Genomic DNA, 21,027 nt, shown 5'->3' on the forward strand with positions numbered 1-21,027 from the left:
AGAGGGCACGGAGTACGACTGGCGCATAGGGGGTTCAGTTGAGGAGGGGGTCTGAACAAAGCCCGGCAAACGGAGGAATCTGGCCCTGGTGACCTGTCCCAGAAGGTTGACGTGGTCAACGAGCCATTCGAGACGAGATGCAGGCTCCCCATAAAAAGACTGCATTTTGCCTCGCATGGCCCGTTGACGCAACGCCACACCACCCAGGGCAGGCTCAACCCGGTCCCGGATAGCCACGTCCACAGGCAGAAGAAGGCCAGTTGTCGTAAGCTCATCCCCTGCCTGAAAACGAGTCTGGACGTAGGTATCCCTGCTGGTGCAAGATAATGCAGTCACAGGATCGGGGACAGGATTACACACAGGCACCTCCGCGGTGGCCTGTGCTGCCTCCTGTCCCTGCCCCTGCACTGCACCACTAGCACCAGTGGAATCCCCACCTCCAGACCCCGTCTCTGTCCCTTGCACGGCCTCCTCCTCCACCAAACCCCCCACCAACCTGGATGACTCCGTGCCACCTTCCTCCGTCGGGCCCTGTGGGGTCTCAGATGCCCCTTCGGCTGCCGAGGAGTCCAACTCCGACCTCCGCCTCTTGGACCTCCCCTCGGCGGCTGCGACCTGGGACGCGGCACCGGACTCCTCACTCCCCGATGAGATGACAACCTGGGAGGGGAGCCGGGCCTTGCGTCTCGGCTGGCGGTGCGATCCCTGCCGCTGTGCTCCACAGCACCCTCTCTGCCCTCTTCATCAGTCGACGCTGCAGACAGGGAGAGATAGGGCACAGGCATCAGGGCACTGTACAATGGACTCATACACACATGACAGTTGCACACGAGTGTCATTGTCAAACTTCAGACATGGCATCACAATCCCCAACACATATTTCAAATCACACACATGAGCTATTCCACAGCCATATCACAACAGCCAGCACCATCCATGCACATACAACAGCATGAGCAGGCAAAGGTGAGCCAGACATCACATGAGACACAGGGAGTGCACTAGACATGCATACACGTCACCACACTTACATGCATGTGTACGCCTCCACCAAGTGTCGCAGTGATGCGATCGGCATCCATGTCACATCTGGCAATCAGTCTTCTACATATCAGTCTCACATGAATCCATGTTGCATGACAGTTGCACACTTGCCAGATACACATACATGCACATGTACACAGTGCAGATACATGCAGCTGGAACCAACATCCATGTGTGACACCACAACCTTGACAACTGACATACACAGTCATTCAAACATGTGTGCTCACACATCTGCATTTGGCCTGCATGCTTACCCACAAATACACCATCCATGTGTCTCACACAGGAAAGGAACTCGCATGTGTCAGCCTCACGGCCCTGTACATACACATCCATACATGGCCCTACAAAACCACATGTGCAACCTGCACACTACTGGCACACCACCACACGCACAGCTTCCAATCAGTATGCATGTACACTTACCGCTCGACTCCAGACGGGTCTGCCTCTCAAGGACCTGGACGTGGAGCGCTGGGCATACGCATTCCAGGACCCTCATTTGGTCTTCCGACAGGTAGCCCCGGCGCCCCTTAGCATCCGCTGCCTTCAAGAGGCGCCAGGCCTTGTTGAGGGTCCTGGACCTGAAGTCCTGGACCAGCGCTTCTTGACATGATGGAATTCGCGGACTGCCACCCCCTCCGCGTTGATGGCAGTCATGATGTCCGTCCAGATCCTGGTCCGTCCTTCCTTGTCGGCGTGCGACCTTCCGAAGAGGGCATCATACTGCCCCAGGACTTGCTCCACCAGGACACCAACTTCGGTGGCAGTGAAGCTGGTGGGCCTCTGCCTCTCTGACTGGGGGTTGCCAGTGCCACCAGATGGTGTAGTGCTAGACATGGCAACCCCAGAGGCAGGAGTGGGTGGGCAACTGGGTCCTGGGGCTGGGGTGTGGAGCAATGGAATCCCAGTCGGGAGTCTTCGGTTCCAGCAGGGGTGGTCACAGCAACAGCACCCCTGGCTGACGTGCAGGCAGTAAATGGCAGGGCACGTGGGCAGCAGGCAATCAGGCAGCAGCAGATGGCAGGTGGGAGCGTGCTCGGGGTTCTGGGGGGCAGTAATTCGGCCTTCTGGGCAGGAGCGTGGTCTTCCGTGTGTGAACGCGTGGCCAGCTTGATACGGAGTGATTTGGCACGTGAAAATCTTGCACGTCAGCGTGTAATTCGAGGAAAGGCCCTTAGCGCGTAAGCGCGTCAGCGCACGTACGCGATTTCATTGGACCAAAGGCCCTTAGCATGTAAGCGCATCTGTGACGTGATGCGCGCAGGTGTTTCCCTCATAGCACGTGATGACAGAGCACACGTGGAAAAGCTGCACGTCCGAGTGTCAGCGCGTGTAATTGGAGGAAAGGGCACGTACACGTGTAAGTGATATGTACGTGTGGGCCGGTTTAAAAGGTACGTGTAGGACACCATTTCATTGCACGTGCTTTTTGTGGAGAGCGAGTGGGTGGATTCTGTACTTCTTGTCGGTTCACACGCGATTACTTCACAGCGTTTCAAGTTCGTACTCCCAGTTACCTCTGACAGCTTTCATTTTTCTACTTTTTTTGGACCTGTTTCCTCAAACAGTGTTCACTTCTCCTTTTGTCCTGTCTCCTCAGACAGCGTACAATTCTTATTTTGGTGGGGGTGTTGCCAATGCACACACGCGCGTATTTTTCACATTCTTTTTCCAGGCAGACGTTGAGTTCCGCACGTACTTAGCAACTGTGCTTGCCCCGTGTGTCGCGTACCCCTTCAGAGGTAATTGTAGGCTGTGTGTATCACGTGTACGCTTATTTTTGTGTTTCTGGGTGCCACAGCGTAGTGCGGGTTCATTTTTCCACGCACGTGGTCTACGAGGGGTTGCGTGCATGTTTATTTTTGTTTTTGGGCTGCCTGTGCTTGCGTGACCCGTCATCTTCCCCCAGGGGTCTCAGACAGCCTTGTTAGAGGGTACGAATTCCATCTAGTACCCTACCCCTTTGACCCCCAATTGCCCAGGACAATAGTTTACTGCTCCTCCCATACGCACAACAACATCAGTGCCATGGTTGGGAGGCGACCAAGCGGTAAGGGAGGCAAAGGTGGCCGACCTTCAAAAGGTAGACGTGGTGGGCGCGGTAGGGGACGTGGTCAGGATTTGCTGGGTGCCCCTAGACCCCCATGTGTGGAGGACCAATCAGGGACACCCATGCTCCCCCCCTCATGGTTGAGGAAAACATGGCTGAGACCATCCCAGCTCAGCCCCTGTTGGAACAGCCCATTGTGGCAACTGACCTGGCACAGGATGTCTCCCTGGCTGACTTCCAGGTCAGCAAGTCTAGGCCACATGTGGCGGTGCAAGTTGTCACCAAGGCACGTGGATCTGGGGCAGCTATGTCATCTGCTGCCCCAAGTATGCAGGGTGGTGAGGCTGCAGGGGCAGCTGCAGCTCCATCCGCTCCAGCTCTGACTCTCCCAGCCAGGACAGTGTCGGTCCTGGTCCATCATACTGATGTTCCCCCTGCCAACATCACACTTCAGACAATGCCTGCACCAAGTCCTATGGTCAATGTGCATTCGCACACTCCAACAACCCAGACCACCGGTGATTCGGCCCCTACTGACCAGAGCGGCGTTAGCCACTCTGGCTCCGCTCCACCTTCTAAAAAGAGGAAGAAGGGTGCTCTGGCACAACAGGCTGAGACCCCAGGCACAGCTACACACTCCGGCACGTCAAGGAAGCCTTGCTTTAATGACGCAGAGCTTAATGCACTTGTGAGCTATGTGTTGCAACATAGCCACGAAATGGCGGTGACTGCAGGGTCCAAGACCACACCTGGTCAACGTGAAGCACACTGGCAGACCATCGCCAACCACATAAGTGCCCTTGGATTTGTGAGGCGCTCAGCTGATGATTGCTACAAGCGGTGGAACGACCTGAAATGCAGAGCAAAGGACAAGCTGGCCTCAAGTCATGCCGCTACTCTGGTGACTGGCGGTGGGTCTCCACAAGAGGACAACAAACTCACTGAACATGAGTCTGTTGCTGGGACCTTTGTTACAAAGGAACAGATCCGAGGTTTGGGAGAACTACCCGATTATGACACATTGTCCGGTGAGTGCCCATGCGTGTGTGTGTAATGCATGTGTATGTTGTTTGGGTGACGGGTTCTGATTGAGTGCCAGGTGAGGGTGTGTGTGACTGAGTAGTATGGGTCACCCATGTGCTTCATCCAAAACATTCTGCGGCCTTGAATTTGGGTGTGACACTATCCCTTCTGCCCACAGTAGTAATTTAGCGCAACATTACGGCAGTTGCCCTTGAGGTGGCATCATGCAACAACATTGTTTGTATTTTTCAGTGTTCTTTCAGGCTTATTGTTTCAATTCTCCCACTTTTGCAACACATTCCTCAGCCCTATTGTGACATATGTGACATGCTTCTGTCAGTGAAGAACCCCACATAGGCCCACATGTGTCACCTTGTTATTTGAAAGATTTGACCATTCAGGCTGAATGCGTATTGTCCTGATCACATGATGTTTTTGGGCCTGTTTGAATGTGGAACATGCTAGTTGTTTCCTGTCATGTTGAAGTGCACAACCATTGATGTGTACATGGCCCTGCAATCACTGTATTTTTGTACACTGGATGTGTTGCAGTGTGTGGCACATGGCGTATCTTTTCACACTATGTGGCATTTTTCATCTCTTCATGTCCATCTCACATGGATGGGTGACAGTACTCATTCACTGACATATGGATGTACTTGTAGAATGTACCATGGCTATGGTACATGCCATCTGTGTGATGGCATGTGTCATTTACGTGTATAGGACATGCCACTCACAGGCCAATGTGTGATGGCAGTGCTACCCAGCATGCAGCAAATGTGTTGCTCTTCCATCTTGGTGTTATCAGTGTCAGACTTTTGCCTCCCCTTCCAACTCTGTGACATTGCATGCATGGGAGGGTTATAGTCATGTGGGACATGTGTAAATCATGTACTGGTTCTGTAGCTTGTCAGGCCTATTTGTGTGCTATGGTGCTAATGCCTGTTTCCATTTTTTGTCTTTCATGTTTTTGCAGGGGATGACGCACTTGATGCTGGTGAGGTTGAGGAGATGGTTCAGACCCAGGAGGAACCTGAGGCACAACCGGCCACCAGTGGGGGACGTGGTGTGGTGGTGGGTGAGAACCCAATCTTGCTGCAGACGATTCTGTCAAGGGGTGTCTCTGGGTGCACCTCTCCAGACCTCTATTCAGGTGTTGATTCGGATGATGAGACCTATGTGGCGTCGCAGGTAAGTGTTTCTGGAAGGGGTTCTGTTCTGTCCAACCCACCTGCACCAGGGGTAGTACCCTCTATGGGGATGTCAGTGTTGGTTAGTCAGCCTTTGGCGGTTACGGGTGCAGGGTCACACTCCACAACATCTGATCCTGTTCCTGGGCCAGCAGATCAGAGGGGGAATGCAGTCCTGCAGCCTCAGGCAGTGCCGGCACAGCAAGGCGCAGATCGCCTTGCCCCAAACAGGTGTGGTGCCCGCCAACGCGGTGGCGTACGCCACCAGGCAATACCGCATGGGAACAATCCATTTACGGTATGGCAACCCAACAGGCAGCATAAATTGAGATGATGGCTCCAGCAATGGAGAGGGTGGCCACTTCCATTGTCCTCCCTGAAAGGCAGATGGAGCTACTACAGCAGGCAACAGACTCCATTTGCCAATCACACAGGGAGGACATGATGGCGTCCAATAGGGACAGATGTGGGGCACTGGAGACTCTACGCCAATCAATTTCAATAGAGTCCCAGGGCCACAGGGAAGCCCTGAGGGTAGAACTCAATCACCTCAGGGAGACTCTTGTTGACCTTGAGACTTCCACTAACTTGAGGACAGAACAGCAGCTGGAGCGGCTCACACGTTTGCTCTCAGCTGAGATGCAGGCAACTCGGGAGGAGATCCGGGCATCACGTCAGGTGCTGCATGGGGATCTCCGCACTATAATCCTCCAGAACGAGATCTTCCACACCTGCATGCTTGCTGCCATGGAGGACCATACCAGGGCTTTGCGTGGGCTGCCTCCCATAGCACCACCACCTCCTGTGGCAGCAGCAGAGGGTGTTCAGAGCGACAGCAGCAGTTCTCCCACATTGGCATAGCCGTGCAGGCCATGAGCCCATGGAGGTGTTTTTTTTTCCCAACATCCACACAGGCGGTTGTTGGTGCGCACCCTGTCCTCAGACCTCCTGGGTGGCCTCCCCACCTCACCTCCCAGTCCCCACATGGCCATTTTTGATTTTTGATTTTTGCTTTTTTGATTTTTGATTTTTGATTATTTTTTAACAGTGTGTTGCCTTGTGTGGCTCCCGTGGGCATCCACTGTATTCCGGCTGGGCACATGCAGGCTTGTCCTGAGTTTGGGTTCGATGCTTGGGTTCGTGAGACACACACCCCTCCTGCTTCCCGTTGCCACGGGCTTGCAAAGGGTGTGACCAAGTGACAGTGATGTACACAGTGATGTTGGGCTCCGATGAGCTCTGTGGGCAGTCTGTAGTCAATACTGTGTAGACATTCCTTGTGTATATTGTTGTTGTATTGTACACTGCATGTTGGAATTACGTATGCTTCTGCTTCCATGTCTCCCTCTGAATTTGCAGGTACATTCCTCATGTCTTCACAAGGCCATCTACTTTGGAGATGGAGTTCATGTTGTATGCAGTACACAGACAAGTTTTGAAGCCTGCAAGACTACAGTTGGAAGGGGGCGATGTGGTGGCATATTCAGGTTGTAAGGCTACGACTACTTTAACTTAGTACTGTCATGTTTTAGTTATGTTTGAGCTTGTGCAGCTGCATTGTATTTTTGGTAAGTATTTGGTCATGTGTGTTATTAGTTCAACATTACTGGGAGCATATTGAGTGTGGCCAGTTTCCATTAGGGACACTGTACTTTGTGACACTTGTGTCAGGTTTTCGGGATTGCTTTGTTTGCTCTCACATAGCATGACATGCCATGATGTGTTGGGTGGTGGTGCTAGGGAGGGGTTGGGTGACATGGCACTGTTCTCATGTTGTATTTTGCAAGGGGGTAATGCATTTAGCAGCATATGTGTCTTTTGATGACACAGCATTGGTGGTGTTTCTGTAGGTAGGGATGTACACATTGTGACACTTCCAGGTGACCAATCTCAGGCTGGTATGGTTGTGACAGTTCACTGTCCCTTGTGTCATCATCAATTGTCAGCTGGTATGTGGCAGGGCTGTGTGCACTCCACAGGGGTGTGATTCTAAGTGAAGTAATTAGCCACAAGCTGCGTTCGGGCTGCCTCACCCCGTGCCCTTCTCCTCCCATGTGCAGCGGGCGTGCATGTGGTTGGGGATGTGGGGGCACCACCATGTCCACTGGCAGGCCTTGGCGTGTTGCAACGTTGTGCAGGACACATGCTGCCACTATGATCCTGCACACTACTGGGGGAGCGTATAACAGCTGCCCGCCAGAACGGTCAAGGGAGCGAAAGCGTCACTTGAGCACTCCAAATGTGCGCTCCACTATGCCCCGGGTTGCAATATGGGCTGTGTTGTATCTTACCTTGGGTGGCGTTATGGGGTTCCGAATTGGGGCCATCATGTGGGTGCTCAGAGGGTAGGCACTGCCCCCTGGGGAGGTGGTGATGGGTATCATTAGTAGGGTTGTGACATTACTCAGTATCTGGCATGCATGCATGTGCTGTGGCATTTATACTCACCGAGTAGCCATGTATCGCCATGTCGCCCAGCTTCTAGGTCCCGGTTTAGGGTTGACATTCTGTAAATGAAACTGTCATGGGTGGACCCTGGATAGTTGGCATATACTGAGGTGATGATTCCCTTGGCATCACATACTACCTGGACGTTGATGGAATGCCAATGCTTGTGGTTTCTATAGATGTGTTCTGATGCCCTGGGGTTACGTAGAGCCACATGGGTGCAATCAATGGCACCTAGGACTTTGGGGAATTGTGCCACCCCGTAGAAATCCTGGACGGCAGCCTGCCTTTCTGCAGGTGTTCTGGGCAGGTATATGTGCCTGCGGACTGATGGGCGTGCAGTCATGATGGCCAAGACCTGGTGTAGGCAGCGTGACTGCGTGGCCTGTTACACCCCCCCCACTATGGCACGTGTCCGCTGAAATGATCCGGTGGCCAAAAAGTGCAGTACATTGAGGACCTTCTCCAGGGGGCTGAGTGCTTGGGAGAAGAGGGTGGGTGATGTGAGGTCATCCTCCCACTCACTGACCAGGTCGAGTATTATGTGAGGTGGAAACCTGTACCTCCCATACACCTGGTCATCAGGCATGCTAAAAAGGCTGGTTCTGGGTGTGAACATTCTGGGCCTGACTATCCTCCTCCTCCTCCTGCAGTATCCCACGACCACTGCTGCTAGGAACGGTATGTTCATCCTGGCGTCTGAGCTTGCTTGTTGTTTGCGTGCACTTTTATGCTGGGCGGGTCCACGTACGCCTGCTTCCTGCTGGCCTACGTGTTTCTGGATTAGCGCGTCTTTTTTGGCGCGTGCGTGTGGGCGTTCCGCGCATTTGCCTCCTGTACTTCCCCGTCCACCCCAGTAATACACGTACCCCGCTCGCTCAGGCCCAATCGCGTGTAAAACTTCCAGCGAGCCCCTGAAGTACACGTACCCCGCTCACCCAGGCACAATCGCGTGTAAAACTTCCCGCGAGCCTCTGAAGTACACGTACCCCGCTCACCCAGGCACAATCGCGTGTAAAACTTCCTGCGAGCCCCTGAAGTACACGTAACCCGCTCGCCCAGGCACAATCGTGTGAGAAACTTCCCGCGCACCCCCGCAATACACGCTATTTTTGACACAGCGGGTGTCCGTGTTTGTCGCGTACCCCTTTGCATGTCATTTGTCCTAGAGGGCCACAGTATGGGACATTCATCAGAGCTGTATATACGGGTTTTTTGTTAGCGCAGGGACGCTACCGCCTGCCTTTGTGTGGCGGACATGTGTTGATGTACAAAGTTGACTTTTGGTTGGTGTCATGAGATCGCCATTTCACTGCTGGGGGTGGGGGTGCAAGGGGACATGAGTGGGACATGAGTGGGGGCCTGCTGGCAGGTGCCCTGCACTGCTGGGGGGTGGGGGCGCAATGGAACATGAGTGGGGGCCTGCTGGCAGGGGCCCTGCACTGCTGGGGGGTGGGGGTGCAAGGGGACATGAGTGGGACATGAGTGGGGGCCTGCTGGCAGGTGTCCTGCACTTCCTGGCGGGTGGGGGTGCAAGGGGACATGAGTGGGGGCCTGCTGGCAGGTGCCCCTCAGTGCGGGGGGTGGGGGTGCAAGGGGACATGAGTGGGGGCCTGTTGGCAGGTGCACCTCAGTGCTGGGTGGTGGGGGTGCAAGGGGAAATGAATGGGGGCCTGCTGGCAGGTGCCCTGCACTGCTGGGGGGTGGGTGTGCAAGGGGACATGAGTGGGACATGAGTGGGGGCCGGTTGGCAGGTGCCCCTCAGTGCTGGGGGGTGGGGGTGCAATGGGACATGAGTGGGGGCCTGCTGGCAGGTGCCCCTCAGTGCTGGGGGGTGGGGGTCCAAGGGGACATGAGTGGGACATGAGTGGGGGCCTGCTGGCAGGTGTCGTGCACTGCTGGGGGGTGGGGGTGCTGGGGGACATGAGTGGGGACCTGCTGGCAGGTGCCCCTCACTGCTGGGGTTGGGGGTGCTGGGGGATATGAGTGGGAGCCTGCTGGCAGGTGCCCTGCACTGCTGGGGGGTGGGGATGGTGGGGGACATGAGTGGGGGCCTGCTGGCAGGTGCCCCTCAGTGCTGGGGGGTGGGGGTGCAAGGGGACATGAGTGGGACATGAGTGGGGGCCTGCTGGCAGGTGCCCTGCACTGCTGGGGGGTGGGGGTGCTAGGGGACATGAGTGGGGGCCTGCTGGCAGGTACCCCTCAGTGCTGGGGGGTGGGGGTGCTGGGGGACATGAGTGGGGGCCTGCTGGCTGGTGCCCTGCACTGCTGGGAGGTGGGGGTGCTGGGGGACATGAGTGGGGGCCTGCTGGCAGGTGCCCCTCACTGCTGGGGGGTGGGGGTGCTGGGGGACATGAGTGGGGGCCTGCTGGCAGGTGCCCCTCAGTGCTGCGGGGTGGGGGTGCAAGGGGACATGAGTGGGACATGAGTGGGGGCCTGCTGGCAGGTGCCCTGCACTGCTGGGGGGTGGGGGTGCTGGGGGACATGAGTGGGGGCCTGCTGGCAGGTACCCCTCAGTGCTGGGGGGTGGGGCTGCTGGGGGACATGAGTGGGGGCCTGCTGGCTGGTGCCCTGCACTGCTGGGAGGTGGGGGTGCTGGGAGACATGAGTGGGGGCCTGCTGGCAGGTGCCCCTCACTGCTGGGGGGTGGGGGTGCTGGGGGACATGAGTGGGGGCCTGCTGGCATGTGCCCTGCACTGCTGGGTGGTGGGGGTGCTGGGGGACATGAGTGGTGGCCTGCTGGCAGGTGTCCCTCAGTGCTGGGGGGTGGGGGTGCTGGGGGACATGAGTGGGGGCCTGCTCCACGGCACCCCTGAAATACACGTACCCTGCTGAAATCGCGTGTGAGACTTCCCGCGAATCCCAGAGAAACGTACCCAGGTCAATCGCATGTGAAACTTCACGCGAACCCCAGGAATACACGCACCCCACTCGCACAGGGCCTATCGCGTGTGAAACTTCCCTCGAACCCCAGATTTACACGTACCCAGGCCAATGCTTGTGAAACTTCACGCGAACCCCAGAAATACACGCACCCCACTCGCACAGGGCCTATCGCGTGTGAAACTTCCCGCGAGCCCCAGATTTACATGTACCCAGGCCAATCGCTTGTGAAACTTCACGCGAACCCCAGAAATACACGTACCCTGCTCGCCCAAGGCCAATCGCGTGTGAAACTTTCTGCGCACCCCCGAAATACACGCACACGCTATTTTTGACACAGCGGGTGTCAGTGTTTGTCACGTACCCCTTTGCATGTCATTTGTCCTAGCGGGCCACAGTATGGGACATTCATCAGAGCTGTATATACGTGCTTTTTGTTAGCGCACATTTTGGCGCACATTTTTTTCATGCGCAGGGACGCTACCGCCTGCCTTCGTGTGGCGGACGTGTTTAGGCCTGTGCGTGTCTTTGCCCGTGCGCTGTTTTTCCCTATTCGATTCCATGAATATGTGCTGTAGGCGAGCGTGTGGGCGTTCCGCGCACTTGCCTCCTGTACTTCCCCCGTGACGCCCACATTTTCACAAGTTGTTCCCCATTCCGCGTGTCATGCCCCGTGTTACGCCTACTTTTGTTATGTGCGCCGCGCTATGTGCACTTTTGCGGTGGCCGTAGCGCACGCCATTAGATGACCTGTGCGCCGGCGTGCGCCACGCAGATTTTCAGCACACATCCCAGATTTTACTCGCGCACATACTTCCATGAATCGATGTGCGCGGGTTTCGCTGCGATTTTCGCACTTACACTGCGATTTTCGCACTTGCACTGCAATTCGCACAGTTTCGCACGCTTGCGCAGGAATTTTCGGCGCACATTAATTCCATGAATCGGCCTGTAAGTTGTTTACGTTCTATGAACTATAAACAACCAATAAATAAATAAATATATGTATGTATCTGTAGGCGCATGCCGCAATGTATTCACTATGGAGCTAGCCTTTTAAGAATACTTCATCTACTTGTGTTTCTTTGCATGTTTATAGGTATAAAATAGCTACATCTCTCCCTTATGACTGCAGCATAAGTTTCATCATCTTGATACCAAGATGTCTTCTGGCTCAATACTTTCTTGATGTCTTACAGACTTGTCTGCATGCTTTAGTCCCTGCATCTCTTCTCTATTCATCAGCATTACTTTGTTATGACGTCACTGGTGATGACGACATGACCATTTTTCTTCATCATTCATTTTCTCTGCTTCTTCAGGGATTGCATTCAGATGACCGTCATATTGTCACGTATTCAGGTATGGTTTCCTCAATGGGAATCTTGCCTCCCAGGTTTTTCTAGGCATCGGTACCTTTACAAGAACTGCACGGTTCCCACTCTGGGATCCAACATACATGTGCTGCGTGCCAGATGATTGAGGTGGGGGTACTTAGCTCCTTCTCTACCTCTACAGGGTATCGCCGTTTGAATTGTTGAGGGGCAGGAAACCCAACTTTCATTTGTGTCCTGGTTGAATGGGAAGATCGATATGTGGAGGTGTTGATGTGAACAAAGTGTGGGATAGACTTTTGCAGAGTGAAATGAAGAGCAAAGTAAGATTTGATGATAAGAGGTCATCGAGAAAGATACAAGTGAATGCAGGTGATTACAAATTAAATTGCCAGTCATAGTGAATAACAGTGAGTTGAGATTTTCAGAGAAAATCGAGGTGGTCAAAGATCTGGGTGCTTCCTTCTTGGTTAAATGTGGAAGAGTATGGAGTAAAGAAAGGATGGCTTTGGTGAAGGAGAGGTGTGTTGGAAATGTTCAGCTGAAGGAAGGGAGGTGTTAGGTGAGCATAGGACTATGCTCAGACTATGTGCCATTTTAATCAGGGTCGGCTGAATGACATCACAGCTGGGTGAAGGATGGAATCTTTGGGTGGAATGTGGTGGAAGTGGAAATTCCACGAGCAACGGTTGAGAGGGTCTGCCAAGAGGGAGGTCGCTTATGAATACTGTACTTGAGAATAAGGCCAAGATAAATGTGCTCATGTTTATCTGAGTATTTGATAACAGCTATGTTGTCTCACACCATGTAATTGGCGGCCACTTTGAAAACAATTCCAGGGCCACACCGGTTTCCAAGGCACTCATCCATCCAATTCATGTGCTCCCTTGTGCAACTGACAATACGGTTTTTATGTAATTCTAACAAAATGTTTCCTGATCACCCCTTTCTATTAGAGAGAAATCCTGTTTTTAACCCAACCCACCCCTATGAATTTACAGAGATTCTTGTACATTTTCCCTTTTTCTGGCTGGCCTTGTAAACAATTGTTCCCTGGCTCTGACTGTTTATCCCCATTTTCAGTGATCCTTTTCTCCCGCTTCTATCACATGCATACTTTATTTTCGTCACGTGAAATATTACCCTACTTCTTTACCTAACAAAACTCTGTATAAGCTACTCATCAGGAAACTTTCATTCTGGTGGGCTTCTTCTTTTATTCGAAACACCCCTTGCCTTTCATGATCCAATGTGCAACGGCCATTTTGGGGGTTTTCCCAGTCGAAGGTAGCCTGTGCCTGTTCCTTCCCAAAATGGCTCTACGCTTCAGTCTTTTACCTGACCTTACATGCATCAGACTTTCCAGTATGTAAATATGTGTTTACAGACACAAAAAGTAGCACTGACCTTTTCACTGAAACTCACATAAACAAGCACACACACAGGGACACGCAAACACATACACTCTAAATAAATTATACATACGAGCATCTCTTGAGTTCACCACACAAAGGTTGGTCCCGGTGAGGCAATCCCTATTTCTGAGCATGTTTGCTATAATACATTTTTTGTGGTGTCTATGCTCTTTCATGTGTGCGTGTTTGTGTGTTTTGTGTTATTTTCTCTCTCTCTCTCTCTCTCTCTCTCTCTCTCTCTCTCTCTCTCTCTCTCTCTCTCTCTCTTTCTCTGTTCTCTCTACCAAACACACTGCCAGGAATTTTAATTAGGCGCTGTTCTCTGTCTGCCCCTGTGGGAACCAAAACTGTTCGGTATGAGTGAAACTGAAGTGTGAGGGGCAATTTGATTTTTTCTCTTTGTCCTTGCAGCTTATATTGCTAACACGTGGTCTACTTATGAGCAAGTGCACCAATTTATATTTAATAATATACTTAATTAGCTTTGGGAAAATGATGGTGGCCAAAAAACTCACAATATCTAGGCCATGACAAACAAACTGATACTAATAATAGCTTGCCACTACCGGCGTGGGCCTAGTTTTAAACAGAAACTTTAAGGGAGTGGTTTTTAAATCCACATAAGTGCATCATAATTGCAGGCAGCTACCTAGTTATTTAGTGGATGCTAATCAAATGAGTGTTTACCATCTACAACACGGTCCGTGTCCCTAAACAATCAAACTTACAGCCCCGCCAATGTCCACGGTTTGTCCATAGACACCTTTACATTTTAAGGAGAGTTGTAAACAGCTCATCTTTATTTCGGTTTCACTAATGCATGTCTTGAAGTTGCCAAACAAAAAATATATTTTAAAGTATTATTTTGATTAGTAGTCTTCTTTAATGCACCTCTAGCCCGAAAATGTCTTGGAGTTCTTTGCAGAGTACAATAACTCATTTTTTTTTTTAAAGAAAAAAAAAAAGCCTAAAATTAGTTGGTTTTCATGGAACAGAATGGGTAAATAGGATTGGTTAGGAGAGGCACGAATGACGAGAGTTCAAACAATGGTAAACAGACATACAAATGCACATTTGATTGGTTGAAAGTCCAAATGGGACCAACAAGGAGGTGTCGGGAAATGTGAGGGGGTTTCCGCCAGAATTTGTGTTGCCATTGGGTTAAAAATGTGCATTTTACACAAACCTTCTGTGAAAAACTGGGTAACAAGTCAAATAATTTGCAATTGGTTTATTGGGTAACTCCAATCCACAAATTCACTAACTGCAAGTCATCAACAGTGCACGGGAGCATTTACCAATGCATTTTCATGATGCCTTCACCCACAATGTATGCCAGAATAAAACATTTTCACACTGTCTGTGCCCATATATTTCTATGCTTGCAGAACCATAATATTATGCCAGAATTCCTATATAAGAACATACTCATGTTTGCTTTGCACATTGCGATATTTGGCAGTATTTCTTTATTTATTCATCACGCGCCACAGCTCGTAGGCATCAGGGCACACACAAAGACATAAACAATCCTAATAGACTAGAAACAAATAGGACATTCTTATTTCCTCCTTCTCCCTAAACAAAAAAGTTGAAAGGCGTTTATGAAAGGTGAGTCTATTCTCTTCCTTACATAGTTCAGCTGGTAATATATTTCAGGCTATTGTTGCTTGAACCGGAAAGGAGCGGCCACCGCCTCTCGCACGCTTGACTCTAGAGCAAGACAAATGCATAGAGTTACATGACTGTGTGGTTTTACCATAGTATATTTAACTAGTCCCTCTCTAGGGTACGAGGGGGCAGACCAATAGAGACATTTGTGGGTGACAGTGTTCACTTTAAAACAGATGCATGCTGCTACTAGGAGCCAATGAAGATCCCTTCTATTCACAGAGATATTCTCTCTCTTGGGTACATTCCTAATGTTGTTAACTGCACCATTCTGCAAAATTTGAAGTTTACTAAATCAAATTTTATTTGCACCACTCAGGAGGGCATTACAATAGTCTATTCTTGGCATGATCATCACCCTCACGAGTATTTCACATTTATTTGGCGAAACATACAAGAAGCCGCCTATGATTTTGTGTTTTCTTGACTGTTTTGTTTACATGTGTATCTGCACCAAGTGAGGACTCAAAAATAACCCCAAGGTTTTCACTTTGTCCAATACCTTAATGTCATGATCTTCTATCGGAAAGCTTGCATACCAAGGATTCAATTTAGGTCTAATTTGCGGAGAGCCAAATGTTAGAAGCTTTTTCTTTCTTTCAGCTGTTGAGGTACACCCAAATTGTCGACATCCATGTTCGTATGGATATGTAGATGCTAGAAATCCTCTTCACATCACTGTTATAGTTGCTGCTCTATTCCATCAGAAGCTGAGTATCATCAGCATCATTTGTGAACTCTGTTCCTAAATTCTCCAAAAGATCGCACAACAGTCGAATGTAAACATTAAAAAGTGCTGGTGAAAGGCACGAACCTTGGGACACTCCACATGTAATTAACGTCGACTCTGACATTCTGTTGCCCCAAAATATTCTTGACTTACGGTTAGCTAAAAAAGAGCTAATGCAAGTATACCCACAAAAGAATACATTCCGGCTGGCTTTGCCATTTAAAATGACATGACACAAAAAGAAAAACATATCGTTACTAGCTGCACAAAGAGGTTCAGTCGAGACACATAATAACATTTAAAATGCTTGCTTCTCATAGATAGCAAGAATAATAATTTTTAAAAAAACATGCCACAATAAGAAAGGGCTAGAATGGCTGCTCAAAATGCCAATGTAGCCAAGTAACACATATCAGGCTTGCTTTATCGTAGATGCCCAGAAAAAAAAACAATGTCACAGTAAGAAAGGATGGCCCTAAAATGCCAATCTAGCCCAAAAGTTATACATATCATGGTTTATCAAAGCTATGCAGTAAAAAAGGTCGCCACAGTAAGAAATTGCTACACTAGCTGCCCCAAAAGGCCACTCTAGCCAAGCAATAACACTTAACATACTTGCTTGATCATAGCTATCTAGTAAGAAATGTCATGCCACAGTAATAAATGGCTAGACAGGCTGCCCCAAAATGCCAGTCTAGCCACTTATTAACACATCATCCTTTATTTTATCAACCACCAGTTGATTAAAGAAAAGATGATGATTTTATACTGGGCACTACCACCTGCTCCCCAGTACCGCACACCCTGTATGTGCATACACATTCACACACAGCATTCACTGATTTGCAGGTGCATCCATACTCTATACAGTCACTCATTCATGCACACATTAGAATACACTACAAATAAAGATAAAATTGCACCTGCATGCAGCTGCGGGCTGAATTGAGCTCTGCCGCAACCTCCAGAGAGCCTCCAGCTCCTGCACAGCATGAACAAAAAACCAGCAAGCAGAGCATTTCCTGGTTTGGAGAGCTCCTGCACAACATGAACAGAAACCTGCAAGCAGAGCATTTCCTGGTTTCTGCTCATGTGCTGGCTCATGAGCTGAAGCACTGACGATGTGCAGGGCTGGTCTTACACCAGATTGCACCCCAGGCGAAAAGCATTGTTGGCGCCCCTAAACCCACAACCTCCTCCCGACACCCAAAAATGACAACCAAAAAATGGGTATGTTACAAATGTTGTAAACAGGGCACTTGATAAAGAACTAGATGGAATACAAATGCAACAAATACAATAGAAATTTCAAAAGCATATGCTATTGTATGCCTGAAATAAAAACAATGTCACAGTAAGAAAGGGTGGCCCTAAAATGCCAATCTAGCCCAAAAGTTATACATATCATGCTTTATCAAAGCTATGCAGTATAAAAGGTCGCCACAGTAAGAAATTGCTAGACTAGCTGCCCCAAAAGGCCACTCTAGCCAAGCAATAACACTTAACATACTTGCTTGATCATAGCTATCTAGTAAGAAATGTCATGCCACAGTAATAAATGGCTAGACAGGCTGCCCCAAAATGCCAGTCTAGCCACTTATTAACACATCATCCTTTATTTTATCAACCACCAGTTGATTAAAGAAAAAATGATGATTTTATACTGGGCACTACCACCTGCTCCCCAGTACCGCACACCCCGCATGTGCATACACATTCACACACAGCATTCACTGATTTGCAGGTGCATCCATACTCTATACAGTCACTCATTCATGCACACATTAGAATACACTACAAATAAAGATAAAATTGCACCTGCATGCAGCTGCGGGCTGAATTGAGCTCTGCCGCAACCTCCAGAGAGCCTCCAGCTCCTGCACAGCATGAACAAAAAACAAGCAAGCAGAGCATTTCCTGGTTTGGAGAGCCTCCAGCTCCTGCACAACATGAACAGAAACCTGCAAGCAGAGCATTTTCTGGTTTCTGCTCATGTGCTGGCTCATGAGCTGAAGCACTGACGATGCGCAGGGCCGGTCTTACACCAGATTGCACCCCAGGCGAAAAGCATTGTTGGCGCCCCTAAACCCACAACCTCCTCCCGACACCCAAAAATGACAACCAAAAAATGGGTATGTTACAAATGTTGTAAACAGGGCACTTGATAAAGAACTAGATGGAATACGAATGCAACAAATACAATAGAGATTTCAAAAGCATATGTTATTGTATGCCTGATCTCCTCTCCCAAACACACCACCACAACCTTTGCTTAATGTATTCGTCGTGAGCACTATCTTCCATCCTATATCTCACAACCTTTCTTGCACAGCAGCTCCCTGGTGGGGTCTGTTGACACTTTCCCAAAACTACCCATCCCCATACCTTTCACATTTCTCCAGCCCCATAACTGCTCACATCCAAACAGACACACCATTTCCATCCCCTGACATCACACAGCTCTAACATGTCTGTGTTCCCCATACCATTCCATCCTATCCTCCTCCCTTCCTACGCCCACCTATCCCTATCCTTTCCCTCCTTCTCTAATTTGCATCTGTCCCACGTGTTGCTACTTCACTGCACAGCCACTCCAATATATCTTTAAGTGCATACTACCTTAGGTGTGTTTTGCAGTGCAATATGTTAAGATTCCCTCGCTGCCCCCCAGGAGGTAGGACATCCCAAACAATCATTAGGCAATCTTTGTCTGGCGGTGCTGCTGTGTAAAAATGAATAGAACCTCTAAAGGAGTTTTGGGATGGGTGTGCCCACCCACAGTAGAGTATAAAGGAATATGTGACTGTCCTTCCATATGTTGAACCAGATGGATTTGGGATAGGGAGATCAAGTGAGATGGAGGAAAGTTTTGTGCAAAATGAAATGAGTCACTCCTGGCACATGCCAGACTTGTATGCAGCAAATATTTATTCCTCATACACTCAAGTTACTAGAGGCTGTCCAATTGTGTCGAATAATATGAGAAAATCTGTGGAAATATGTAAATGGCAGTGAAAAAATGAGGGGGGAAATCTAAAAATGTGCAGAAACGACAGTGAAAATGGCCATTACGTTTTTGCAAAGTAATGCTCAAAATAATAAAGCAAGCTTCATCAAACTGCAATCGTTATATGCACTCATTTTCAACACTGCTGAATTGTAGGTAATCCTTTCCTGCTGTGTAACTACCTGGGGGCCCACAAAGGAGACAGAGTGGACAGGCCTCCAGAGAGGACGGGAGATAACTCAGTTCCCTGTGAACCCACCATGTGCACATATGAAATCAGGTGTGCACACACAGTGCACCCTCCCCATCGGATATAACCAAAATGCTTCCCACGCACCTGCTACCCCACTGACCCCATCTGCACACACACAAAACCAGAGGTCTGACTCTTCCCGGCGCTGCACGAGGACAACTGCATCCTGCGTACCCTACAGTCTGTGCAGCACCCCTACGGGTGCAGCACTCCAGGGGGCACATCTGGAGACAGCAGCTGCCGCTGCGCCTAAGGTCTGGATGGAGTGGCCCTGGGCCTGAAGGACAACAGGGAGCACCACGAGCAGGCAAAATAGCTCAGGGTGGTTTTGCTCCTGCCAGAGACTGGTCAAATGAGTGCCTTATATAGCACAACATAAACACCTACGTTTAGAGCACCGAAGGAGGGCTATTCAGTGGGTGCTAGGACATAATGGCAACATCCCTTTTTCTGGGCCACCAATGCCCGCGCCAGGGTAGGGAGCATGGATTTCCAGTCCACACACTAGTGACAGGCACAAGAGTAGGCCCTACTTACAACACCTCAAAACAAGACAGCAGTTGGGGGCACTGGGAAGATGGCAGCTTCCTGCCCAAATGTAAACATTATAACCTAGAGATGCATAGATCAATGCAGGGGCCTGCACGGGTGAGCGCATGCATGGGTGTATGTTAGCCAGAAGTGGGAACATAAGAGTAGGCTCGGAAATAGATCGGAGACATCCATGAGAGATGGATGCAGCCTGCAGGTGCATCCGATCCGTTCATCTAATGATAGAAGGCTGGCTATGCAGATAGCGGAATTGCTGCATGTATTGCTGGGTGAGTGCTAGATGGTTAATGAATGTGTGGTGTGTATAGTCCACGATGGGTGAGCAGCTTCATGTGAAGATGATTGTGCATGCACAATGCACTGACATGTGGGCAGTGCCGTGGATCAAGAAGTAAACCGTAGAATGAATGGATGGGTGAATGCATGAATGCACGGACACATGAGATGGTGATGGATACTTGGTCTGGTAGCTGGACAGCTGCCATGCCGCTGATGGGTCACGTTCCTGTCTTCAGTAATTCTGCCTTCCTGTGTGATTCTACAAGCTTTCGGTTTTCTTGGAAAAATAAGCAAAGCGCCGAATATTTTGGAGGCCCAGTTCGAAAACAGGTAAGACAGATCTGAAAAATTAAGAATTCAAGGGTGATTTTTAATATACGTGTAGAATATTCAATGCCTGCGCTTACTGAGACATATGGAGTTCTGCAGATTTACGGTAAGGATATAAATTAATGGTACAGTTACTTACCACAATTATAACGATCAACACTGTTGGGCCAATCTGGCAGTGGCAGCCAGCGGTGCACAAAGGTGGCTTCTGGGCTCTGGGCTCCTCCTGGCTGGGCACCTGCTGAAGTCTTGCTGGGCCTTGATCCCGCCTGATTCCTTCAGCATTTTCACCGCCAACTGACACAGGGTCACAGCAGCGAAGGTGTGTCATTGCAGTGAATGCGTTAAGAATTGCACTGTGTGGCTAGGCCTGAGGCCTGGCTGGCGGGAAACCGCGTTAGTGAAAGCAACACATGTTGCTATTTGCTGCCCTGAGGCTGCTCCCTACTAGCATCATAAAAATCAAGGTGGTGCAGGGTGCCTGGCTTTGCAGGAGCACCTCGAGCACAAAAATGTAATACAAAGACTGCTTCTCCTGCATGCGCTCAGTCAGACTGGGTCTGGCGGAGTGTCAACCAATAAAAATGTACACAACTAGTGAGTGACAAATAGTTTTAATGAATATTTTCACAGACGTTATTTTTTTATGAGATACTTAGTTGATGGACTCTGGTCGGACTGCTGGTGCAGCGCCCTCTAGAGGCTGAGACGTCAGGCAGCTGCCTGCACTGCCTGACACAAAGACCGGCCCTGGACCCCAGCTCTCTGCTCAGTTTGTATGTGCCAGGAGGGGTAGGAGCACCGCAATG

The sequence above is a fragment of the Ambystoma mexicanum genome, chromosome 7q, assembly GCF_040938575.1.
Source record: "Ambystoma mexicanum isolate Mex_15411 chromosome 7q, UKY_AmexF1_1, whole genome shotgun sequence".
Lineage (NCBI taxonomy): Eukaryota > Metazoa > Chordata > Amphibia > Caudata > Ambystomatidae > Ambystoma > Ambystoma mexicanum.